At 35.2% G+C, this 27,313-nt stretch overlaps 1 long non-coding RNA gene and 1 pseudogene across 1 annotated transcript in view; one reads left to right on the plus strand and one right to left on the minus strand.

The window, feature by feature from the left end:
- LOC145298811 (uncharacterized) overlaps positions 1-27,313 on the plus strand; it is a 534,037-nt gene that overhangs the window by 68,981 nt on the left and 437,743 nt on the right. The gene's annotated exons all lie outside the window — the stretch shown is intronic.
- Positions 22,232-22,362, minus strand: LOC145243310 (U2 spliceosomal RNA; annotated as a pseudogene).

The following is a 27,313-nucleotide window of genomic DNA, read 5'->3' on the forward strand; positions in this document are numbered from 1 at the left end:
ATTTTTGTAGTTTATTTCATACTATGACATTTTGGGTTATTTTTGTAGTTCATTTCATTCTATGACATTTTGGGTAATTTTTGTAGTTTATTTCATACTATGACATTTTGGGTTCTTTTTGTAGTTTATTTCATTCTATGATATTTGGGTTCGTTTTGTAGTTAATTTAATTCTATGACATTTTTGGTTCGTTTTGTAGTTTATTTCATTCTATAACATTTTGGGTAATGTTTGTAGTTTCTATGACATTTTGGGTTCGTTTTGTTGTTTATTTACTTCTATGACATTTTGGGTTCTTTTTGTAGTTTATTTAATTCTATGACATTTTGAAGGAATTTTGTAGTTTATTTACTTCTATGACATTTTGGGTAATTTTTGTAGTTTATTTCATTCTATGACATTTTGGGTAATTTTTGTAGTTTATTTAATTCTATGACATTTTGTGGTTCGTTTTGTAGTTTATTTCATTCTATGAAATTTTGAAGGAATTTTGTAGTTTATTTCATTCTATGACATTTTGGGTAATTTTTGTAGTGTATTTCATTCTATGACATTTCGGGTAATTTTTGTAGTGTATTTCATTCTATGACTTTTCGGGTAATTTTTGTAGTTTATTTAATGCTATGACATTTTGGGTTATTTTTGTAGTTTATTTAATTCTATGACATTTTGGGTTCGTTTTGCAGTTTATTTATTCTGTGACATTTTGGGGTTGTTTTTTAGTTTATTTACTTCTATGACATTTTGAGGGGAATTTTGTTGTTTATTTAATTCTATGACATTTTGGGTTTGTTGTGTTGTTTATTTACTTCTATGACATTTTGGGTTATTTTTGTAGTTTATTTAATTCTATGACATTTTGGGGGTTTTTTTTGTAGTTCATTTCATTCTATAACATTTTGAAGGGATTTTGTAGTTTATTTAATACTATGGCATTTTTGGTATTTTTTGTAGTTTATTTCTATTCTATGACATTTTGGGTAATTTTTGTAGTTTTTTTAATTCTATGACATTTTGGTAAATTTTTTAGTTTATTTTATTCTATGACATTTTGGGTTCGTTTTGTAGTTTATTTTATTCTATGACATTTTGGGTTCTTTTTTTAGTTTATTTACTTCTATGACATTTTGAGGGGAATTTTGTAGTTTATTTCATTCTATGACATTTTGGGTTCGTTTTGTTGTTTATTTATTTCTATGACATTTTGGGTTCGTTTTGTAGTTTATTTCATTCTATGACATTTTGGGTTCTTTTTGTAGTTCATTTCATTCTATGACATTTTGAAGGAATTTTGTAGTATATTTCTATTCTATGACATTTTGGGTTATTTTTGTAGTTCATTTCATTCGATGACATTTTGGGTTATTTTTGTAGTTAATTTAATTCTATGACATTTTGGGTTCGTTTTGTAGTTTATTTCATTCTATAACATTTTTGGTAATTTTTGTAGTTTATTTAATTCTATGACATTTCGGGTTCGTTTTGTTGTTTAGTTTAATTCTATGACATTTTGGGTTCGTTTTGTAGTTTATTTAATTCTATGACATTTTGGGTTCGTTTTGTAGTTTATTTCATTCTATGACATTTTGAAGGAATTTTGTAGTTTATTTAATTCTATGACATTTTGGGTTCTTTTTGTAGTTTATTTCTATTCTATGACATTTTGGGTTCTTTTTGTAGTTTATGTCATTCTATGACATTTTGGGTTTTTTTTGTAATTTCTTTTAGTCTATGACATTTTGGGTTTTTGGTATCTGCGCTGTATTAGTGCGATGGCTTGAATTACATGTATCTGTAATCTTATTCCTAAAATTAGAATAGCTAAATATAGCATAATACCAACTGATCTTCCATTTGGACAACGAAATAACCTGCCGATTATGACATTAAGATCTTTCTTCTGAGTAACACTCTTGTATCATTATTATAAAAGATTCGTTATATGATGGTATATATGGCAACACCACAAATAGGCTCCGTTTATCATCAGGATAGTAATGTCTCAATCTCATTACACAACGTGTACTATTACGTAAAAGACGGCACAATTACAACAGGCATGGTAGTTTTAAAATTATATACAAAACATTTGTTCAATGAGATTTTATCTCCTCCGTTTTAAAAATACAACAAACTCCCTCTTCCATATTTACAAGATTAATAAAATAAAAAGCTCATAGTTCCAAATAGTATATCTATCTATCTATCTATATCTCTCGCTCTATCTCTCATATATATATATATATATATATATATTTATATATATATATATATATATATATATATATAAGAAACAGCGCCCTTTAATAAGGTAACTTATAAATATTTGAAACTACCGTCGTCAGAAGCGATTGTTGTTATTGTCCTTTTAATTATTAAGGCTTAGTGTATTTATAGTCTGTTTTTTATACCAAGTCTCAATAAGGAAAATGACAACAACAGCAACAGCAACAACTTCTGACGACAATCGGATGCGTCGATTGAAAGCGCTTCAAAAGGATATGGCCGAACAACAACTACTGGGCGCCATAATATACAACATGCCAGCCGAATTAAAAAAAAAAGACCGCTCGGTAAATCGAAAAAGTATCATACATACACGAAAAAAAAAAGAACTCAGTCGTGTTAATTCAGACGTGCTTGAATAATGACATGCTGCCAATATATATATATATATATATATGTGTGTGTGTGTGTGTGTGTGTGTGTGTGTGTGTGTGTGTGTGTGTGTGTGTGTGTGTGTGTGTGTGTGTGTGTGTATGTGTGTGTGCCTGTGTTTGCATGTGTGTATTTGGTAAAATAGGTTTATCAATCAGTTTCATTCGTTGTGTATATCATTTTTTTTTAGAAGCTGTATGTTGACTATAACGATAGAGTATATATAAAAGAATAACAGCATAGTTACATTCCAAGATCCAAATATTTAGTTTTCATGCAAAACAGCTCCTCAAACATATAAAAATTTCGGTACAATTTTTCGAGATCCATTTAGTTATGTAGAAACAATTATGTCATTTCGTGCAAATACTCTTCAGAAAATTTATAAATTATTTGCTCAGATAGAAACAAATGTATGACAATATAATGTCACAAGTAGAAAAAAGTTACAGAAGTCTCAACATCGTGTGTTTGTTCCGGCAGTTTCTTAGTTTATATTGTTATATTTACTTGCATCAATGTTCGAAAGAGTTCAGGTGGATTTTTGTTACCGTTTGTGGGAAAAGAATGTTGGATATTGTGGAAAAACAATGTTGAATTTTTAAGAATTTTTTTTTAAAGATTTGCAATGCATTAACGTTTATTTCAACCGGCAAAAAACAAGACGCAATTTATTTCAATATGTATAATAAATGATGAGAACTGAAACAACTGTGTTGATCAGTAAAATAATATTAGTTATAATAATAATAATAATAATAATAATAATAATAAAAACAAAAATAATAGTAAATAAATATAGTAATGTAATAACAACGACAATAGTTATAATAACATTATTGCTAATAATATTATTATTATTGATAATAATAATAATAATAATAATAATAATAATAATAATAGTAACAAGCATTTTAACCACAGTTCCATGGTAAAGCCTACGAAAATTTTGTGCACATATATATACACATATATATATATACATACATTCCCATATGACACATGTACGCATATATATCCATATAATACAGCCATATATGACGTGCATATATTTTTGTTTGTTTACATTTTCACCACAAACAAGGCACATTGCCACTTTGGTGTAGGAGACTACTATCAGGGACAGCAACTACTTGAGCACTATGTAGGGATTTGGGCAGCAAGATGTCGGTTCACGTTGCATTTAAATTTCTGCATGTCAGTACAGTTAGGGAAACAGGAACCTTGCACATGCATCCACATACATACACGTGTACGTATAAGCAATCATATGCATATATACAAAGAGTAGAATCAACATCAGCGTGCAAAGTATTTTCTGGGGGGAACCCTCCCAGGAATACATAGACAAAGAAGGTTCCTTGGACTGGATCAAGAGGAGAGCCTTCCACCACGATCAGGGAAGGGTTATAATCGCAGCTCAATACCAGGGGTTTGTGGCCAATGCATTAGGTCTCAGTAATGACAACAAATGCAGAATCTGCCACACGGAATTGGAAAGTGCGAGTTATCTAGTATCAAGTTGCAAGGTTCTTTTGGGGGATGGCTATCACACAGCGGGATATTATGGAGCATGTAAGTACCTCCACTGGACCATCTGTACAAAGTTAAACATCTAATGTAGCGTCAAGTACTGGGAACATCAGCCAGAAAAAAAACAGTTGGAGATTACTTATATGCCATATATTACGACCATGTCATCCCTACAACCGCCTACCTTGAAAATGCTGCTGTGAAACCTTACATAGTTATATGGAATAAGTCAGAGAGAGTTGCAACCTTGGTTGAAGTGAGTGTCCCTAATGATGGAGATCTGAACAGAGCTGAAAGGAAGAAACAGACAAAATATCAAGGTCTCGTGTATGATATGAGAAGAAACTGCAATCTTGGGCCGATATCAATAATACCAGATATCATAGGTGCAAAAGGGCTTATGAAGAAGAACCTGAAGTCCTACCTAACTAATATTCCTGCTGAACCAAGTGCAAAAGAGATCCAGACAATTGCACTTAAAGAAACAACGAGGATACTAAAGAGAGCTCTCGGCTGGTTTCAATAAAAAAATAAAAAATGTTGGCAGTTGGTTTGGCTGCCCCATACCCAACGTTACAATCTTAAAAAGAACATTTTTTAAGAAAGTCTACATGTATACACACATATACACATATGCATATATATACAAACATATATACAGACACACACGCATACACATATATTTGCACATACACATATATACATGTAAATTTACATATGCATGCACACATACACGCACATACACAGAGACGCGCACTCACATAAATATATATATATATATATTTATATATATATATATGCATATATATAAACAAATATGTATGAGCGTGTAAGGTAGGACAAAGACATACACACTAACATATATATATGTATTACACAGATATATTTGTATATATTACTTAAACATATATATATATATATATATGTGCATGTATGGCACACATGCATACACATGTTCATGTATTATATACACATGCGCATATGTATGCATATATTACACAAATATATACACATATTAATATAAGACACTATACCATATATATTTATATGCATGTATATATGCATACGTATATATTACGCACACATTTACACGTATATTACACACAAATACATATATATATATGTATGTTACACACAGTAATATACATATACACATCCATAAACAGATATATATATATTACACACCCATACATATACATAGTAATAATTGTAGTATTTTAATAAGTCTAAGAGTAAAGCCTACACATAAATCTATGTGTCTATTCTGATAGTAACACACACATACATATATATAAATATATACATATACACACGTAAATACATATGATAATTGAAAAAATCAAGCAACCACCCGACTTTGTAGTCATTACATATATATGCATGCACACACATATATATGCTATCATATACACACAACAAACACACACACATGTATATATATACATATATATATACACGTATATAAACATTTACAGGCATACATATACATACCCATATAGAGAGAGATATATACACATGCATACATGCACACATATACATATAGGCGCATACGCATAAACTTATATTATCAAACAATATACTAATCTATATTCATACTTATAATAAAGTTCCTGGACAAGTACAGATATGAAGATAAAAGTATTTAAATAAATATAAATAAATGTAGATAAATGGATATATTAAATATGAGTAATAATATATAATCATAACAATAAAAATAGTGCAAATAGAAGGTTAAGTATGACGAAAATAATAATAATAAGAAGAAGAAGAAGAAGAAGAAGAAGAAGAAGAAGAAATTGAAATGTAGCATCTGAAGAACAGATTCTACACTTTGATCTTGGTCAAAAGGCCAAGGAGAATAAATGATTTTAATTAACTTTGCTTGTATATGACCTTAAAATACATCCGATGGTGAGGCCCAGGCTTGCGGGCTTTGGGGAGTGTGGAGCCACCTTTTAATTGTCATTGCTCCCAAGTCCACTCTGACCCGGAGTGGTGGTACCTGTTAGGGTCCCAACTATGGGTTAAATAGAAACCGACTTGAAAAAAACAAACAAACAAATATATTCTATTAAAAAATTGAAACCATCCAATAAGTTTTTTCAGAATGTCTATATATTGTCTGATACTTATATTTACCTCTTTTCTCTTTCTTTTTTATTTCTTTTTTTTTCGGTTTCCTTTTTCATTTTTTCCCTTTTTTTTAACAAATTGTAACTTTCAATTTATTTTATTTTTAATATCACGTCATGGCTTACCAAACAAAAATTTCTGTGAACTTTGGCAAGATTGTATTGAGAATTTAGCAACATCTACTGATGGTTCTCTAGTTAGTTATGGCTAGTTAACTGAAACATATTCATGATTGTGTAGCGATACCTTAATGTTTATGTTAAAAGTATATATATATATGTGTGTGTGTGTGTGTGTGTGTGTGTGTGTGTGTGTGTGTGTGTGTGTGTGTGTGTGTGTGTGTGTGTGTGTGTGTGTGTGCGAGGGTCGTCCCAAAATAAAGTCTTATAGTTTTTACTCCAAAAGTTTTAGATCTAGGTGGACGAAAGTATTTAAACGAGCTACCTCTTGTGGTCCACAATTTATTTTTCTACATAGTCACCGCCATTCTCAATGCACTTTTACCGGCGATAAACGATGGTTATGCGTAAGTGTGCGGAGCACGATTTTTCATACGGCCATCGTTAAAAAATTTTATTATTTTATTTTTTGTAAATTATAACGTTCAATAGCTACGAAGACATGAATGCTACCATTAAAACTAGAATTTATTTTTGTAAATGGTCACTAGAATTTCCCATACAATTTTTCCAGGAATTCTGAACAATTAATTGAACACAATTAGCTGCATAATTTGGAAAATTGTGAGTTTTCCAACTTTTTGCTGTAAGATTAGGGTCTCACTAACAATGATGGATCCGTTAAGAATTCGACAAAATCTTTTCTATAGTCAGCGATCAAACTAAAAACGCTATTGCCTAAGAATAATGGAAAATGTCAGATAAGAATGTGAAAAATAATAATTGAAAAATAAAAATAGGAATTAAAAAGTAATAAAATTTAAATAAAATAACAAAACGAAAAGAAGTAAAAAATAAGACAAGAAAAAATAAGAAAAGAAAGAGAAAAAGAGAGTAAAGAAAAAAAAGGAAAAGAAAAAATAAGATAAAGCATGAGAAATTAGGAAATAAAATAGAAAATAAAAAACTGAAATAAAAATAGAGAAGAAAGGAACAAATATTTAAAAAGAAATAGACATCTTGAAACATGATTACATTACAATTCATTGATTGTATACAATTAATTGAAGTTTGTATTTTTACCAACTGCCTAACAAAGTCTGCTTCATACATGTCCCAAATATATACGAGCCGAATTCACACATTTATCCGATAGGATTTGAAGTCGGTGCACCCAACTGCATAAACCATGGTGTTATACATTACAGCAATACCCGCCTTTCAAACAATTAACGTTTACTAATCCTTTTTTTAATTCTTCATCTTCTATAATATAAATCTCATCTATCTGTTTAAATGTATGCATGTATGTATGCCTGCCTAAAAGACATAAAAACATACATACATACATACATACATACATATATACATAGGCGATAGAGGCGACCGATTTTCACGAGATCGGTACTGTTTGGAAGCTCGACCCTTCGGGCGACATATATCGATAAATTGTCTATAAACATTAATTTCTCCACCCTTAACCGGACACTTTTCTATAAGAAAGGGTTACTTTTTCGCTGATATTTTCGAAAGTAATCACTTTTTTTCGATTGACTAGCCTTAATTTAAAACTTCGCCACTTCGGGTTTGGCGATGGACGGTAAAGACGTCACGTTTTTTTTTTTCTTTTTCACGTTCTTTTCATCCTTCGCGGTACAGGTTCGAGCAAGCCTGCCTACTACAACTTTTTTTTTTATTTTTGCTCAACACACACCTTCAAACACCCGGGAACCCAGGCTAGTCTATAATGTAAATTTCACCCGTCTGTTTTAATGTATGCATGCATGTATGTATGTATGTATGTATGTATGTATGTATGTATGTATGTATGTATGTTTGCATAAAACTTTCGACGGGTTTTTACGAGATTGGTATCGTTTTAAAACTCGATCCTTCGGATGACAAATACCGAAAAAAATGGCTAAAAACATTAATTCCGTTAGCCTAAACTGGGAAGTTTCGTATAGGGAAGGGTCGAATTTTCGACGCCATTTCTGCAAGTCATCTTTGTTTTCGATTGACTACGCTAAATTTGAACGCTTTAAACTTCCGGTCGCGTCATGGAGCATCGGTAAGACGTCAGATTTTTTTTTCAATTTCTTTTCTGCCTTCGCATCACGGGTTCGAGCCTGTCTGCCTACTACCAGTTTTTTCCCCAACACACACCTCCAAACACCCAGGCAACGCCGGGAACCCAGACTACTGACGTATAAACCCATGTTACATTTGAAGAGAAAACTGATTCTCTTTAAAAATTAAAATATTTTGATTTTTAAGCAATTTCCGATGAAATTTTAGATTTAATCAGAGAAAATCATTAGTGGAAACCTGGAAGGAATTTTTTCTGGGTTAAATCGATTCGGTTGTAATAAAAGACATTCATTGATTAGCGAACATCAAACAAATGTCGGATATTCTTCAATGCTAACGGCGCATACCCCACGCTGTTAGGGCGTCATTTATTTAAAAAAATTTTCGCCTATACATTTTTTTCTGTTTAATCACATTAATGATTTCGATTTTCTATTAAATTTTGATTTTATGGATGACTAAAATTATCCATTCCATGACAGATAAAATTATTGCCTCGACAGAACAATTTTTTTTACAGTTTTTATTCTAACGTCCGTAGATTTAAATCAACATGTAACACAAATAACCCGTATGATAATTCAATTCCAATCAAAATCCTTAACATGATTTGGATTCTACAAAATGGTATAAGATTTAAGGCTTAAGCTAAAGGGATCTTAAAAAGATATTAAAATTCAGTGAATCTTATTTAATTTGTGTCAAATTCAATGTAAACTTCAATTATTAGAATTCACAAATGGACGGTTGAGCACATATTATGCTCCTAAATAACCATTAAACTACTCTAAAAGAAAATTAGATTTAAGGAATTTAAGGAACATTTGTTAATTAATATATAACACCTACTGTAAAATTTACACAAAAATTAGAGGCATCTGAAAATTTACCATATGTTTGCAACATATCTTTTGTATCATTTGAAAGAATTTAAATCAAACTAAATATAGCTCACTATACACATCTTTACATCTAGCAGCTATGTTCCAAAATTCATAATTTTTGGTCGATTAGTTTCGGTGTGAATTCTATACATATAGATATATAAACTGTTATGTTTGACGTTCATCTTCGTCGCCAACTGTTATGTTTGCAGGTTGAACCAAATAACGTATAAGTCAATACAAATAAAGACTCAACAAACAAAGGTAGATCAATATGAAGTGTATTAGGAAAAGTATATTTACAGTATATTTACATAATGGTTGTCAGGTAAGAGAGTCTTGGCTGTAGCACATATCTGCTCTCGGCTCGGCCTTCGGTGGCTTCTGGTTAACACACACTCAGACTAACCGAGTCTTGCTATCTATGTGTAATATTATCCACATATGTAAATGAGTGGGTGCCACCACAACATAAACATATACATATAAATACATTTATATAAATAGATAAGAAAGTGATGGTCAGAGATACCAAATTAGTAAGCAAGGCGATGGAAAGAGGCACGCTGATCCCGTGGAAAATGCAGAGAGGAAGAACTTGTTGCGCAGTGTCGGCCTAGCCCGTGAGCAAAGTGGAGAAGAGAATGAATCAAAATCCGATTATCGAAATAGTATTATCGAAATACGACGCATTTTTCATTTCAATAATAATTCAACGTAAAATTATAAAAATTACGTTGACATGAGAAAGGTACATACTTTAAATCATCTCGAATTTTGTTTATATATATATATATATATATATATATATATATATATAATATATATAGACTTATTTTCCGTAACCACAACCAAGGTAAATGTTTCTCACATGTTTTCCCGTTAGGAATCCCCCTCCTTTTTTTCTTCCTATTCAAAAAATGCTACATTGCCAAAAGTGTGTTTATTCATAAAATCTGAAGAAATGCTGTTTTTTTTTAAATTTTCAAACGATATAATGCTTGAATTTTTCGAACTGGACATTGAAACACACAGTATATATATATATATATATATATATATATATATATATATATATATATATAATAAAATGATGACATCACCCCAACTATCAAACCTATAGGAAATGACAGAGGCCATACTATATGCAAATATTTCGTACTCATTAATAAAAGTTACTATTGCAACGTTATCTATACCTAAAATATGCATACTCCATTCTATTTGCCTTCCTTGCTTCAATCCCTCAGCTACTAAACCCTATTTAGGTAGTAGCAAATATTTAACCTTGTTCACTTTTATTCCCCCACAAGCCCCGAAATCACCGGTACTTTTATTCGTAGTCATACTTACATACGCAACACCGGACAATTATTCCTCATAATAAATTCTTTACATTATATATATTGCGTTCGACTAAAAATACAAAATAACAACCGTCCCTGATTACTCCATTCTTTAGTAAAATGACAGAAATGGCGACGATCAGCACTTGGACAAACACCGTAATGTCAGAACTAGTCGTTTTCGATAAGGGGATTACTATTTTCGAACACGGGCAAAACGATTTTCATTAGCCAAAAGAAAATCCTTTTCATACTCATTGCATTTAAACTTCCTGGACTTTACTTTATATTAGTGCAAGACAAACCTTTATATTATTCATTCATGTTACGCATCAGAAAACCAGATATCACATTATTAATGCCATCTACTTTGGAACAACTATTAATTCTTAGAAACATTCATGCATCAAAAGTACTGAAGACCAGCAGTGCAGCATTTGACGCTTTTTTCTCAACGTGTATTTTTCATTGCTGCTACTTTTATTATAATATTATTGCCAACCATGTTTACTTTTTATTTTTTATACGAAAAGTATTTTCTTACGTTTTCTTTTCTATAAAAATAAAAGATCACACAATCACAACATACAATCGATAAATTATCGTAAATAAAAGCTATTGTTTATTTCTTTGGGAAAGTCGTACATGAAATCTATTATGAAATGTATTATGTTTGTTTATGCTTGTTTTATTCCTTTCCTGCTCAAACACATATAGAATACGAGAAAACAAATAGATTATCGTTTACATACGTTTAACCATATTGCTACAGCAGTAAAAGCATTTATTTACAAAGGTATTCTTCGAGATTTAAGATATACAAATTTTAGTCTACAGAAGACCAACACTATATAGAATTAACCGTTTATCGTTAGAATCTTCATATTTTTCTTTTCCATAACAATATGACATTTCTACTAACTTATTAACTGTTTTAATCTTTCGTTTATATTTTACTATAACATTCTACTATTGTAGTAAAAACGTTTTATCTTTTAAAAATCAACATCAAAAATATATGTGTATATATTTTTGATGTTGTATATACGGTCCGTCATCCGTAGATTAAAATTTCTCTATCGTAACTACCGCAGAATACCCTAACAAACAATGCAGTGCAAATCTTAACTTTTACCACTTCGGCAATATTTTCTGTGTACTTGCGTTTATTTTATTGGTTCAAATTTGCTTTTTTCCTTTCAGAATTATTTTTTAATATTAATAAATGTTTGTTTGTTTGTTTGTTTGTTTGTTTTTCAAATTTGTATGGTTTGGTTTGGTTTGGTTTGGTTGTTTTTGTTTTACGGCATACTAACCCTTTACAGGTTATTTAATGCCGAATCCAAAAATTTTGAAGAAACTTTTTTTTAATAGAATATATTTGTTGTTTTCAAGTCGGTTTCTATTTAACCCATAGTTGGGACCCTAACAGGTACTACCACTCCGGGTCAGACTGGATCTGAGAGTAATGGCAATTGAAGAGTGGGTACACACTCCCCACAGCCCGCAAGCTGGGGCTTCACCACTGGATATAGTTTAAGGTCACATCCAGGAGCCAATTTTGTATGCGACTATAATAAATTCTAACCATTGGAAAAACATTTTCAAAAATTAAATTTAATGTTCTATTTTAATATTTTCGGTTGCCTATGCTTCTGATTTGCCTTAAGGCTACTATTTTTCATAACTGCTGAATTCTTTCAATTAAACAGTTTACAAAATTACTGCATCATCATTTGTTTTTAGTACTACATAAAAAAAACGTTGTTTTTTTTAATTACGATTAAATTTTCAGTTTTTGAAAAAAAATTACTGGTGCGGACTTTCTTTTTGCCGACACTAAAATCCGATCCCGCATTTTGCTAAACCATACCCTCTGATGAGTAGGAAAGTATTTCTTTGAAACTCCGTGGATTAAGGACTATCCACTTATTTAGTGTTTCCTTTTCAAATTAAATATGTTTTTAACTTTTTTTCTAAGTGTTTTAATATGCTTTATTAACTATTTGCTCTTATATATATATATATATATATATATATATATATATATATATATATATAGTTTAGTAGTAATCCACTTTTTAGAAGTACGGAGTAAACGGAATTCAAAATATGAGGTTAGAAAGAACGACCACGTGCGTATCTGTATTTTTTTAAATAAACAAATATTTATTTATTTAAAGTTTCAAATTTTCGGCTTATAAAGCCTTCATCAGGAATTTTCTTTTTAAACAATACAATATATTTTTTCTTTTTTTTTTTCCTTACGTGCCATGGTGTCGTTTGGCAGAGTTTGTTAATCGAAGGTAGATATTGTGTATTATCAGTCCAGTGGAAAGCGCTGTCCATGCGCAAATCTTCTTTCTAACCTCATATTTTGAATTCCGTTTACTCCGTGCTTCTAAAAAGTGGATTACTACTAAACTACCCATTTGCGCATGGACGGCGTTTACCACTGGACTGACAATGCACAATATCTACCTTCCACCAACAAGCTCTGCCAAACGACACCATGGCACGTAAGAAAAAAAAATATATTGTATTGTTTAAAAAGAAGATTCCTGATGAAGACTTTATAAACCGGAAATTTGAAACTTTAAATAAATAAATTTTTGTTTATTTAAAAAAATACAGATACGCACGTGGTCGTTCTTTCTAACCTCATATATATATATATATATATATATATAGTCTTTGAAGTTTTTAACCTTTAAAACTCATACAAAAAATATTTTTATCATTCGTTAGAAAACCATCTAGTCAGTAAGTTATTCAATCACCTGCAATCACTGCATCAACTCGCTCTCGAATTTACTATAGTACCAATAACTTATTTTTCAAAGGATCATCAGTTGTTTACCATGAAACACTGTTTCGGGGATTTAAAAACAAAACAGTATATTACATCATGGCTCCCCAGCAGTGTTGATCAAACACCACCACCCTTAATCTTAGGAAGAAAACATGTTACAAACATTTTATCCAATTTCCTATTCTTAATTGCAGTTACTAACCTTTTCATACTATAAAAATGAATTTTTTACCTGTGTGATTCATCAAGTTCCACATTTAAAATGGATATATTTTTTAATTTATCAGTCTATTTACATTCTTGTTTATTTAAAATTAGATATATAAAGGTTAAAATGTTTTTACATCTATACATTTTTTATCATAATTTTATTATATGTAATTATAAATACATTTTATACATTATTTATTATATGTAATTATAAATACATTTTATACATTGCTAATATAGTTTTGGATTTCCTTTATATATATATATATATATATATATATATATATATATATATATATATATATATATATGCGTGTGTACATAAAAGAGTTTTACAATGAAAACTAAAGGTTTCCTTTTTCAGAACTCATTTCCATAAATCTCAACTTTACATGGTTTTGTTTTATTTTGTTGATTGAGATGATGATTGATTATTGGGTTTGTTCAGAATCGTGTTTTCATTTTCGGTGTTATTGTCACAGCATTTCATCCAAAAATTATCAATCTCTAGTGGTGTTTGATTTGATACGCTGGTTACCACTTGGGATCATGCTTTGAGAGTAATGTGGGGAGTTGGGCAACGAGATGACTGTTCACATTACATCTATTTTTCTGCATCTTAGTACAGTCAGATAAGCAAGAAACGGGGAGGGAATTTAAAATTCTAGACGTCTAAGGAAAGAAACAATCATAGAAAAACGCTTTCCAGAATTTAGCGATTTCAACAGAGAAGAGGTGGGTCTTTGCTGCTTATCAAGTAAATCGGGCGTACGAACATCGCGATGACACAAGTACTATAAATTCATCAGAACACATTCCATTAAAGTACTTGCAAAACAGACACAAGGATACAACATTGTGGCAAGTGGACATGGGTTGGAGCTTGGTCAATAGCGCGGTATTAGATTATTGATAATTCTGAACTTTGTTTAAGAAGTAAAGACATTGTAGATGCACCAGTTAAGACGTGGCCACAATACTCCATTCATAAGCTAATGGTGGCCTTTTAGAGATATAAGATACTCTCAGGTGTTAGTAATTTTCTAGCCAGGTAGAGGAAGTCAACGTTCTTTATAGCAGTTTTTGCAATGTCCTCAATATGTTTATTCCAATTTATGTTGTGAATATTAAGCCGAGGAGTTTCAACGATGGGCTCCCAGGTTCAGTCTTATTTGTCGTTCTTCCTCTTTATCAATCTCCTTCTAATTTCGCCTACATCTGTCTATCTCTCTCTAAATTTCTCTCTCTTTCTCTCTATCTCTCTCTCTCTCTCTCTCTCTCTCGCTTTGAAAAGTGTTCTTCTATGCAACATTTTAGTCCAAATCAGAAAATATAAAACAGATCTTGGTAAAATCATTTGCAATAAGAAACCTAAGTTAATTTATTAATGTTTTATTCATAAAGAAACACCAGAATTGATTAAAATATCAACTCAATTTATTTGAATGTCGGATATTTTATACACACCTTTGAACCGGAAACTATGCGTCAACTTGAAATTAAAAAAAATATTAAATCGATGCGATTTTCAACGCAGTCGATTTGTTAGATAATAATGGGTAGAAGCAGTTAATTATCTATTTATCTGTTTCTCTATCGACCTATATAGCTATCTATCTATCCATCTGTCTATGTAATTATCTGTCTATCTATTTGAATTGTCATGTTTTGACAGGTTGTCAAACTTTGTCAAACTCTGTGACCGGTCAGTTTGCACTGGAAAGTATCCTAACGACGGCGAACGTTAAATTTCAAGTGTCACGTGTTCCGGTTTGCGCGCACATAGTATTGAGTTGGATTTGAGACGCCAGACAAGCAAGATAGGTTAAAATGGGTCTCCCGATGAGGGAGGGGATTGTCTCAGAATAGAGACATAGAAGATCCCCCCCCAGCCAAAGATCGTTCGTCACTCAATTCTTGATCTGACGAGTACCTGTGAATAAAATATATAAAATTCTACAATGTATTGGTCTATGTCTTATGAAGCATCTTCCTTAAAACAGGTCCACCCCTAAGATGTTTGAAAGATCCTTCAGAAACGACCAGCAGCAGAACAGGTATGTCGTCAAGCACGCACCTATAATACTAGATGACGATCGTTAAGATAGGCATTTAGGACGAGGACAACAGTCCATTATACCACAAACACAACGGACATATATTTATATTGTCCGTTAATTAATCAAGAAAATATGATCTTGATAATAACAATATCCATAACACACGATACATAACATACCTTGATTTGGTACCGTATATACACGGTTATAAACACATCCACCCCAATCTATAACACATTGAAATGATTCATTGTTGTTGAGTACAAAATGAATATAATTATATAATAATATGTTCCGAGCATCTTTGGGTTATGAATCCTTTTCAGAAAATAGATATACGCTGAAGGTAGTATTTCTACGAAACATCACGACTTTACTCTAATAAAATAAAAGTAATTAACAGTCTGGGAGATCTACGCTTCCTTTCACCTCTTTTATATATAAGTAAATAAATTTCTGTTTGTTTCTTCTTGCGATCCGTCTTTTCAGTTTGGAGGGTAAATGTTCGAACGTTCTGTTCTAGTGTAGAAAGAAAAGAGTTGTAACGTTTGTAGCTATAGCGAATTCCTTTTTGCATTCGTTCGAGGATTGGCTCGCCAAATGAGAAAGACGGATCGCAAGAAAAATAGACAGGAATTATTCCTTCTGTTCAATAAAAGATAACAGAAAAACTGCTGCTCAAATATAAATCAATAAATATTATTTTCATGACAGGTGCTCGGTTAAATTTAATTTGTGGGTCCCTTTACAAAAGATTCACAGCAAACACTCGCCTAATTACAATCACTGCCAATCTTTACTCTCAATCTGTACCTAAACCAAAACGAAAATGCCAGATCCAGGTGACTTAATTTGTTTTGTCCAGGGATTATCAGGTGCTTGTCAGCAATTACAATGTCTTTTCAGCATATAGAAATCCGATGGGGTAAGTACGTTACTCTGCCTTTGAAGCGCATAATGTCCGCGACGGTCGCGTTGTCCACAAAGATGACACAGACACGCTGGTCGTGGTCAATATTGCGGTCAAACAGTGCGTGTTCCTTGTAACGCTCGGGACATGGCATTTTTATTTTATGTCGCGTGACCCCAGCATAAACAAGGTGGAAGGAGAAGCTAGAAAGACAGAGAGGTGCGAGACCAGCCTGGATGATCTGATGCCTAGGTGCGATCTGGTCAGCAGGTTTTTGGGTCGAGCATTCTGGGAGGGAAATATGAACGCAATAGCGCTCCTTCTTACCCAAATACATATTTGGGTAAGATGTTTGTTAGAATAGGCAACTTAGATCGTTTATCATTTCCGATCTGGCTAGGTCAAACAGACTGTAAACTAGTTTGGGCCCGTGTGTTATTATGAAATAGGCTTAAACTAGCCGGTTACTTGAAGGTGAATACCTTCTCGTTGACGATAAAAGACTTCCGGGAAAACTAGCACTACTTATACAAGAGATTCTGGTGGAGGCGGTTACCGAGAGTAAGTGATGAATTAGCTTGAAAACCAAGATTAGAAACTTCTCCATCAAATACGCTAAGCGCCCTGCACTAGATAAGGTCAAGACGAAGAAGTAGCTAGAAGGGAAACTCGCCCTGACAATGGGTGAAGGGGATACTGTTAGTCAGGAACTAGTTAAGCAGGACCTTCGATGCGAGACTAGCGAGCGTGACGAAGGCCAAGTAATTAGGGTTAGGCTTAGAAAAGTATACAACAAAGCAGTTAACTAGACTAAGAGTAAAAAGGTTTCTAGGCGTAGCTCGGACAGGTATATCGCGAGTATGAAGAACCCGGATGAACGAACTTTAGGATCGACAACGGAGATCTACGAAGGATTACGGGCGCATTTCGAGGAGCAATTCACGCAACAGCCCGGTCTCTCTATACAATACTTTGATGGCTATTTGTCCGACTCTCCTCACCTAAAGCGGCTGTTTGCGAAGGCGGGGTGATAGAGCAAGAGGTCCTTACTTCGCTTAAGCAAGTCGGCTGTAACAAATTGCCAGGATTTGATGGTTTGCCCTACCAATTTTATTTAAGGATGTCGCCCATGTTTATGCAGATTTAAACGGATGTGTTCAGCCAATGGTTTGATGTTACATTCCGAGTCAAGTCACCAAGGGAGTGAACACATTGCTGAAGATGATGGACAGACATAGCTGGGAAGAACTAGACGATCACCGGCTTATAACTCCGTTAAACACAATTAAACGTTTTGGCCAATATCCCATCAAATCAGCTGAAGGTTGTTATTGGTGATTTGGGTGAATTCAAGCAGAACTATGCTGTGAAGAGAAGATTGTTTCAGAACAACTTGCACTTAATCCGTAAAACCCTAGTGGGAGGGATATAAGACGACATACAAGCCGAGCTTGTCAACTTGGATGACTCCAAAGCTTTTGATAGAGTCGACCATCGTTTCCTGACATGTGTTTTAGAGACCGCCGATTTTAAATCCGGAATAGATTTCCGTACTCTACCGCGCGTAGACGGCAGTGATACAGGTAAAAAAAAAATGCTCGAAGTTTTCACCATTTCCCGGTCGGTGTGTCGGAGTGTCCGCTGTCGCTACTGCGTTACGTCCTTGCGTAGGAACCGCTACTGGGAAGGCAATTACGGTTCATTCCCGGAATCGCTTTGCCCGGTGGATAACCGACCAACGTCGCCGATGATATCACCGTCTTTGTCTCGTGCTTCCGTGACATCGAGATGGTAACAGAGGCGCTAAGGTGTTACGGAACAATCACATGGGTCAAAATCAATCGCAGCAAATTGGTTGGTTTGCGTTCGGGCGCCTGAATCAGTGTCACAACCCTCCTGAAATATCTAAACGCCCCTCACCTTTCAGCGCGAAATGTCCTCGCTTCTTTGGGACAAGAAGGGGCATTGGGTTCGGAGACATATCTGTGTCTAACGTTTATGTGAGGGAGGCTTGAGAATACCCAACTTAAGGTGTCATCGAGATGCTGAGAGTTTAGCATTTCTGGGTCGAACATCTCATTTACGATCATTCGGTCGAGGTCGTCGTAAACTGAGAGGCGATATGCATTTCATCAGAGAGTGGCGAGCTGCGCTCCAGAAGCTTCCAAGATCCAGCGACCATTCTCTGGCTTCGAGAAAAGAACTCCATAAATGATTAGTGAGGGGGCGCCAGGATATGATTATATGGCAATTTAGGTTGGTAAAGAAGATCTGCTCTCAGTGGAGTTGGGCGCCAGCTTCGAGTCATCTCCAAAACTTGACCTGGGGATTGATCAGGACTGCATTACTCCTTAATGCCATACTACACATTCCAGATTAGTGGATTCTCCCGGATGTCTACGTTACGAGATTCATAGAGAGAGGAACGTCGGAACACGATTTCTTCGAATGTTGCGAACTCCGAAGGTACTAAGGATATGTCAACGAGGTGAATGCTTGTATCAACCCCGGGCATTATCGCCCGCTAAACGTATCTTTCGTAATTCACAACTTCGGGCCGCCGTGGAACAGGGAGAAACGGATGTGTTTCTCGCGATTCTGGCGATAGAAAGACTGGTGGGGTGGATGTCGCGTCCGAACAAGAACGGAAGGGTTGAACTTTTTACCGATCAAGATCTGATCATACTCTTAAAACCAATTTAAGGTTAAGATCGAATGTGATAGGAAAAAGTTACATCTTGCGGTTTATGAAAGAAGATAGATTAAAGTAGCAAGATTGTGTATAAGCAGACGAGTAAAGTTTGAGTACATGTTCCCTGCTTGAGCATGCTGCACGCGGTTCCTGACCGTGTCGGTCTCCAGACACTTATAGGTAAGCATTTTAGTTTCTTCTGAGTGAATGCTCTCTTCTCGTTTGGATACCTGTAAGACGCTCGCTCCCCATGTTTTAGTTTCACACTTGGCCTCCCCAAAATTGCACATTGGAAAGACATAAAATACTCCCCCACTCTCCCATCCCATTTATTCTTTTCCCATCTAAATTTCAGCCCTACTTAGAGATCGATATGCTTTTCTTAGGTCCCTATAAAACCAAAAAACAGTAGGCGGTTTAATATTTAAAAAGGGTTGAGAGAGTCTAACTTGTTTGCATTTTTTCTCTCCAAGCCAATGAAATTATTTTAATGAATACGATTTATCTATTTATGTTCAATTTTGGAATATTTAGTAGGAGGATCCCTAGAGTGAATTTAATATTATTGTCATTGAAGATTCCAGCTAGGAAAATCATAGACATACGAGGGGCGCGCAATAAGTAATGTCCCTGGCCCACTTCCCATAGCAGTAGAGCAATGAAACTTGGCACATTTATTAGTTTTTCTCTACATAGGAACCACCCAGAGTTATGCATTTTTCCCATCGTTTGATGCAGCTCTGAGGGCCGTTTTTGTAGAACACCCCAAGTGTATCCTCAAACCACGATGTGACTTCAGAAATCAAGGCTGCATCATCTGGGTAACGCTTTCCTTTCAAAAACAACTTGATGGCTGGGAAGAGGTGAGCGTCAGAGAGTGCAAGATCAGGGGAGTAGGGAGGATGGGGGAGGATTTCATAACCACACGCCCGTGCTTCTGATCTGGCGACAGGCGAGTTGTGGACCGGAGCGTTGTCCTGCAGGAGGAGGGTAACTTTGCTGATCTTGCCCCGCCTCTTGATTTTGATAGCTTCCCTTAATTTCCTCAAAAGTGAAGCATAATAGGCTCCTGTAATTGTGGTACCCTTTGCCAGGAAATCTGTCATCACTACTCCGCCCTGGTCCCAGAAGACTGTGAGCATGACCTTGGCAGCGGAGGTCTGCACCCGTCCCTACTTTGGAGGTGGTGAGTCCAAGTGCTTCCACTGCATTGACTGGGCTTTGGTCTCTGGATCATAGTGATGGACCCAGGTGTCATCCTGTGTAATCAGTCTTTTGAAACACTTTGACTCATCTTCTTGGCACATCTCCAAATTCATCCTCGAGAACTCGATGCGTTCTCGCTTCTGAAATGGTGTGAGCAACCTGGGAATCCATCTGGCAGAAACCTTATGCATATGCAAATTGTCATAAATGATAGTTTCCACAGACCCTGTGCTAATCTTGACATCTTGGGCTATTTGGCGAATAGTAATGCGCCGATCTTCCAAAATGGCAGCCTTAACTTGACGGACAGACGCCTCATCAATGGCAAAAGAGGGGCGACAAGGTCTGGGAGCTGTTTCCACAGACTTCCGGCCATGTTTGAATTCACAATGCCAGCGTTTTACAAGATCATATGATGGGGCATTATCACTTCATCAAACGTCTTCTGCGGTGCCCCCTCTTTTTCAAATACAAAAATCGGATCACTGCTCGGCATCCAATATGCTCCATTTCACACCTGACTCAGTTCAAACACGTGTAAAACATAAACCACAATTAGTTCAGAGGTTTAATTTGCTACATAACCCGTAGAGATATAGATCATTGCATATGCAAAATTTTAGCTAGATCAGACAATTGGAAATTGATCAGGTGCATTACTTATTGCATGTTCCTCGTATATAAGCTACAGTGACAAGAATGATAATGGACCCCCTCACCAACACTTTTAAATGGCCTAGTGCCTAATTTATTTGTGCGTATGTTTCAGAATTAATTACATATTTCAGAATGTAGTATCTGTTCTGATGCTGTAGAAAGTTAAGTGTGTCCTTTGTTGTCTAGGACAATTTTTATTTTGGTTTCCTTCCAAAGTGCGCCTATCTATAGTACTGGTTTTCCTCCACATAAAAACTGCCTTGTGTCACATCTTGCTCTCGTTGGGAAGCAAATAAATATGAAAACCCTAACCCCGTTTTCAACCCCAATCTATCTAGGTGTCTAACACCTTTACGGACATTTAGTCAGTCACTTCATTTTATTTATTTAAATGAATTAATGTATGCATTCTCCACACAGCGGTTGTACTTTATAAAATTCCCATGTTTATCCTTGTTTTGTTTTGCTTTGTTTTTCTCTTGCTTTTCAACTTAAGTCATTCATCGACCTGTCAATTGATTTTTTCAAGTGTTAACCAGTCGATAAACATTGATGAGAATATGAGTGCTATTTTAAAATTTTGGTCGGACACTTTTTGCCAATATTTCTTTTCGCGTTATTTTGACATCTATTTTTCTTCTTTTATGTTGGTTGTGAATGCCAATGACTCATTGAATTCCATTCATTTGTTTAAAATCTATTTCTTACTAGTTAACCTGCTTGCATGATGACCAGTGCATAATATTTAAGCTAATTTGAAAGCGTTTGTAATTGATCAAAGTAGGATTGACATACGTAAAACGAATACTAATCAGATAGCAGTGCTCCTTATACGACCGAAACTATGAGGTTATGCTTCATATCGAGGGAAATAACACTTAGCCGGAAGAAACACAACCCGACTGATTGATACCTTAAAAAATTTAGCCATAAAAATTATCTGGAGAAGTGAACCCCCACTTTATATCACAAAGTCACAAGCATAAGTACAGGATGTAGTAAGAACAAATACTACACTTTGATCTTGGCCAAAAGGCCAAGAAAAGCTGTATTTATTTGCTCCCCCACGGAGCAAAGTAGGCACAAGGTCGATATTTAATGTGAGGAGTAAAGGGGAAATGGGAACCAACTCCCCGGGGAGTAGGGGAGCTAGATAGTGACAATTGGTATGAAGGGTTGCCCCTACATTGACCGAGGTCTTATATGTGGAGTTGTCCCCAAATATGGTCTTTGCTTGCAGTATCTACCGGAACAGATGGTATTTATTTGCTCCCCCACCGAGCAAATTAGGCACAAGGCCGATTTTTAATGTGAGGAGTGAAGGGAGGGGGAAGGGAAAATGGGGACCAGCTCCCGAGAGGTGGGAAATGGGAGCTGGTTAAAGGTCAGGCATGTGGGGTTTCCCCACATCTGGTCCCTGCTTGTCATAGCTTGCAGTATCTGTCGGAACAGATGCTACACTTTGATCTTGGCCAAAAGACCAAGAAAAGCTGTATTTATTTGCTTCTCCACCAAACAAATTAGGCACAAGACCGATTTTTAATGTGAGGAGTGAAGGGGAAATGGGGACCAGATCCCCGGGGAGTAGGGGAGCTGGATAGTGACAGTTCGTATGTAGGGTTGCCCCTACATTGACCAAGGTCTTATATGTGGGGTTGCCCCCACATATGGTATTTGCTTGCAGTAGGTATTTATTTGCTCCCCCACCGAGCAAATTAGGCACAAGGCCAATTTTTAATGTGAGGAGTGAAGGGAAGGGGAAGGGAAAAAGGGGACCAGCTCCCGAGAGGTGAGAAATGGGAGCTGGTTAAAGGTCAGGCATGTGGGGTTGCCCCTACATCTGGTCTTTGCTTGCAGTATCTGCCGGAACAGATACTACACTTTGAGATATTAAATCTTTTATTCATGTTAAAAATACAGTCAAAATCAACGATGAACAAAAAACTTAGGCACATGGCCAACTCAAAAGGGGGGATTTTGGGGGTCGTTGGTCATCCTTGTCACTCCAGAACTAAATAAAGTCAAAAGTTTCTCCCAGCTAGTATCTTCTTTCACCACAATACCGCTTTCACCCTTTCATATTGGGGGACGTCCTACTTAACTCCCAGTTTTTAAAACATATTTATCGATGTGTAAAAACAAAAAGATAACAATAAAATGGTACAATAATTCATTTGTGTCGAGGGCGGGGGAAGAAAAAACAAAGGGTGATTAGTAGGGCCCTCCCAACCCCGTCTAGTTGATAGACTGCCCGTTCCACTAGGTTTGTAAAAGGAACCTCGCTTCTGCCGGTCAGTCTCTAGGTGGGGATGCCCTCAAGATGGGGGTGAATGGAGTAAAGAAATTTTTGTGGGTAAGGGATGGAGGTTAGTTTGTATTTCTTTTTCTCCAAGATGGGTAAAATTTAGAGGAAGGGGTGAAAACAAAAATTGCAGGTAAGAGGGGATGGGGATCTTGGAGGCTTCCTAATCGGGGAGGGATGGAACACACACTCAGCTAGCTAAGAGGCTACTTGTTTAATTTTACTTTACAGAACTGCGCGTTCCACACCTAGGCGGGGAACACGTATTCAAATTTGGCTCCTCTTCGTACACACAGACTTGCCACATGTATCCATCTTCTGTCAAATGCCGTGCGATGCAGCCTTCTTCTATCACATCTGATCTTCACCCGTAGTTGGTGTTTAAAGAAAGCGATCAGATCTTGATCAGAAAAAGACAACACCCCCCGGCAACCTTAAGGTCAAGAAAAGCTTAAAAAGCTAAGAACAGTAACTAAAGACCAAGCACAAAAGTGTTACGGACAGATCGACCGACCAACCGACAGACCGACAGACCGACGGAGTGACTTATAGAGTCGCTTGTACGCGACTAAAAATGCTAGGTTTATTTTTGGTGTCGTTAAAAAAAACACCTAATATTTTTGCTGATGAGGAGACTTTGTTTCAAAAAACCAAATGATAAAATTATTGTCCAAGACTTATTGTCTACCTCAATAAAAACATCGCTTCCGAAACGATCGTACAATTTATTGATTTTATTTGTACTTCCTTGTGAAACTTATTTATAATTTTGAATTTTGATTATAAATTATCAATCATCTTACTCAATATATATATATATATATATATATATATATATATATATATAATATTCAATAGAGAATTAGCTGTGAAATATTATCTGAATCAATTAAAATATATTTTAATATACGTATTTTACGACCAGGCAATGTTGAATGCTTAACATGCAGTAGCAAAAATAGGTTTGAATATTTGGTCTGGTGCATTAAATATATCAACTGGCAGGAATAAAACGTATTTGACACAGAATCGTACTTGGCCAGAAGTAACAAAATACAGCTGATTGACATGATTGCTTGGTACGGAAAACACAACCTGTTGGAAATAAAATAGTATTGGTTGATTTAGAATCGCTTGCGAAGGTTTTCTATAAATGTTTACCTGCAGATAGAAATGTTCCATTGTTAAGTAAACGCTCTGAAAGCATACGTTGATAGCTGAGTGTTAAAAATTATTATAAACTAATCCGAAATAGAGGTTGACAATCGACTAGCACTCAAGTTCGAAAAACATCTTCGCTCAGGTTCGATGAGGTCTCCGCCTTCGTCGATTACATACTCGTTCATGAATATATAAAACCTATATCATTTGATTTTGATACGTTAGTATTTATCGTGATTTTTTAAACATACCATGAATTCTGTAATAGCACTTAATCCGGAAAAAGAATTAACCACATTTACATACACACTCACAAGAATTAAATGATTGACACATAGGTCGCAGAAAAATAAATATATGATGATTTAATACAGAGGCGCCTGTTACAGTTATCTACAAATCATATCAGTAAACGGGAAAACACTCGGTGTTTCATAAATAACAAAATAGAATAAGCTAGCGTATTATGAAATCAGCGAAATATCGGAATATTTTGTAAATGCGTTGATGTCGAAATATGTTATATAAACTATATGAAATTGAGATCACACAAAATCTGCTGGTTAACGAATTTAGTTCGATGCGCTGGGACAATAAACATATAACATAATATTTTATACAAAACTGTCTGTGGCCCTCATTTAAGAGGAGCTAAAACATGAAACACTTAGGAACGTGTTCATTATGAGGTCTCAACGTACAAGATGAAACGATAAAATTTCTCCCCTAGAAAAAACGACTGATCCATTTCCGTTTGATGAAAATCGGTTCTGTGCTTTTGTTGCAGACCATATACTAGTTGGCTAGTTGTATAAAAATCCTAAGAGCGATAGGAGCTTTCTATCATGTCTGCAAGTGACACAATGTTCAAGGAGCGAGATCGGAAATGCGCCGTTGTACAACTCATGCTCTTTGCCGAATTAAATTATTACAATCGTCTTTGGTGTAGTTTTAAGTGAGGGCCACATCATACCAACTCCCATCTTCGAAGTCGGCTTGAAAGTAAACACCAAACTGTACCTAAATGTACTAAAGAGTGTGATGATCCCTTGGGGCAATTAAGTGACCGCTGGAAGAACTAGGGGGTGGCAGCAGGACTCGGTGTCGGCCCACACGTCCAAAGAGACCTATGTTTGCCTTCAGAAGGAGAGCTACGACGTTATAACCTTTTCTCACTGGCCTCTCTCCTCTCCCGATCTAAGCCCGCTAGATTACTTTGTTTGGTCATACGTCGAGAAAATCACGATTATGACCTCCTACAGCACCAAATCCAGCCTGATCGACACCATCCACTGAGTATTCGCCGAGCTCCCGCCGGTGCTTGTGGAAACGGTGTGCTCCCAGTTACGGACCCGTATCGAGTCGGTGATTGAGGCTGAAGGTGGCTACATAAAATAGACGTCAGCTCCTTTACATAATCAAGTTACCTGAACTGGGTTTTTCAATAAAAGTTTTAAAATAAATCTGCAGTGTTGTTTTCTTAGGGCGACCCTTTATCGTCCCACCCTGTATACTACTATTTTCCGAATCAACGTAGATTTTTATGTAAATGAATTAAAACTGTGGACTGAATATCACTAAAAATATGTGAAATATTACCAGTTGGTATTCGTGTGTCATAATAAACTCTTTTTATAGTAATATTTAGATGCAAGTGTGTGAAAATTATTAAAAAAAACTTATCTTTTTATCGCATTAAACTAAAAAGTTAAATAGAAATGTTACTGAAAGACAATTTAGATGTTAGGACTGTTGCATATATGTGTCTGGCCGGTGATTGTCTAGCGATTAAAATGGACAGTTAATTAATTTATCAATGAATACGAGACACTTTGTTTATAAAAACAGACGTAGTTTATTTTACGATATATTTAATATACACATTTCAACACAAAGACAGCGGTGGAGGGTTAGTGGTGGGGGTTGTCGCGAACTGTGACAATTTGTCCCTCAGTTGTCCGTCTCTCTGATTGTCTCCCCTGCTTTGTTTACCTTTACTCTTTTATTGAAGTATCTTCGACCTCTTGACCCAGTTCTTCGCCAGCCCGTTATTAACAATTTTCGTTTACCTGGTCTGACCCATAAACAATTTGACGTCATGGATCCAGGTCGTTACAAGCCCGAGGATTCCATTGTTTATTTTCGTTTGCTTGGGCATTAGTTCCCTCGCACCTTTCCATAACAGGACTATGCTTGTAAAATATGACGTGAGGACAGAAAATCCGAAATAAAACACAGCAAAGTAAAGAGAAAAATGTTCCTTTTTTTGCCTGTGAGCTGACTTGGTTGGGAAATTATTTTCGCGGCAAGAAATGGCGATATATAATCTTAGATTCTTTTAAAAGCATGAAAGAGCATCTCACAACTAAGCAATAATAATCTTGGCGTTTTGCTTTAATTATTATCCAGAATTACTGCTTCCAGAATAGAGAGAAAAGCGCCTGTCTTCATTACAAATAGACAAGAGGAAATCGAACCAGGTTCTCTTGTTATTAGGTTGGTGCAAAAATGATGACGTTTTTTACGTATATATACC

The sequence above is a fragment of the Euprymna scolopes genome, chromosome 2, assembly GCF_053919585.1.
Source record: "Euprymna scolopes isolate OS-2025 chromosome 2, ASM5391958v1, whole genome shotgun sequence".
In the NCBI taxonomy this organism is placed as follows: domain Eukaryota; kingdom Metazoa; phylum Mollusca; class Cephalopoda; order Sepiida; family Sepiolidae; genus Euprymna; species Euprymna scolopes.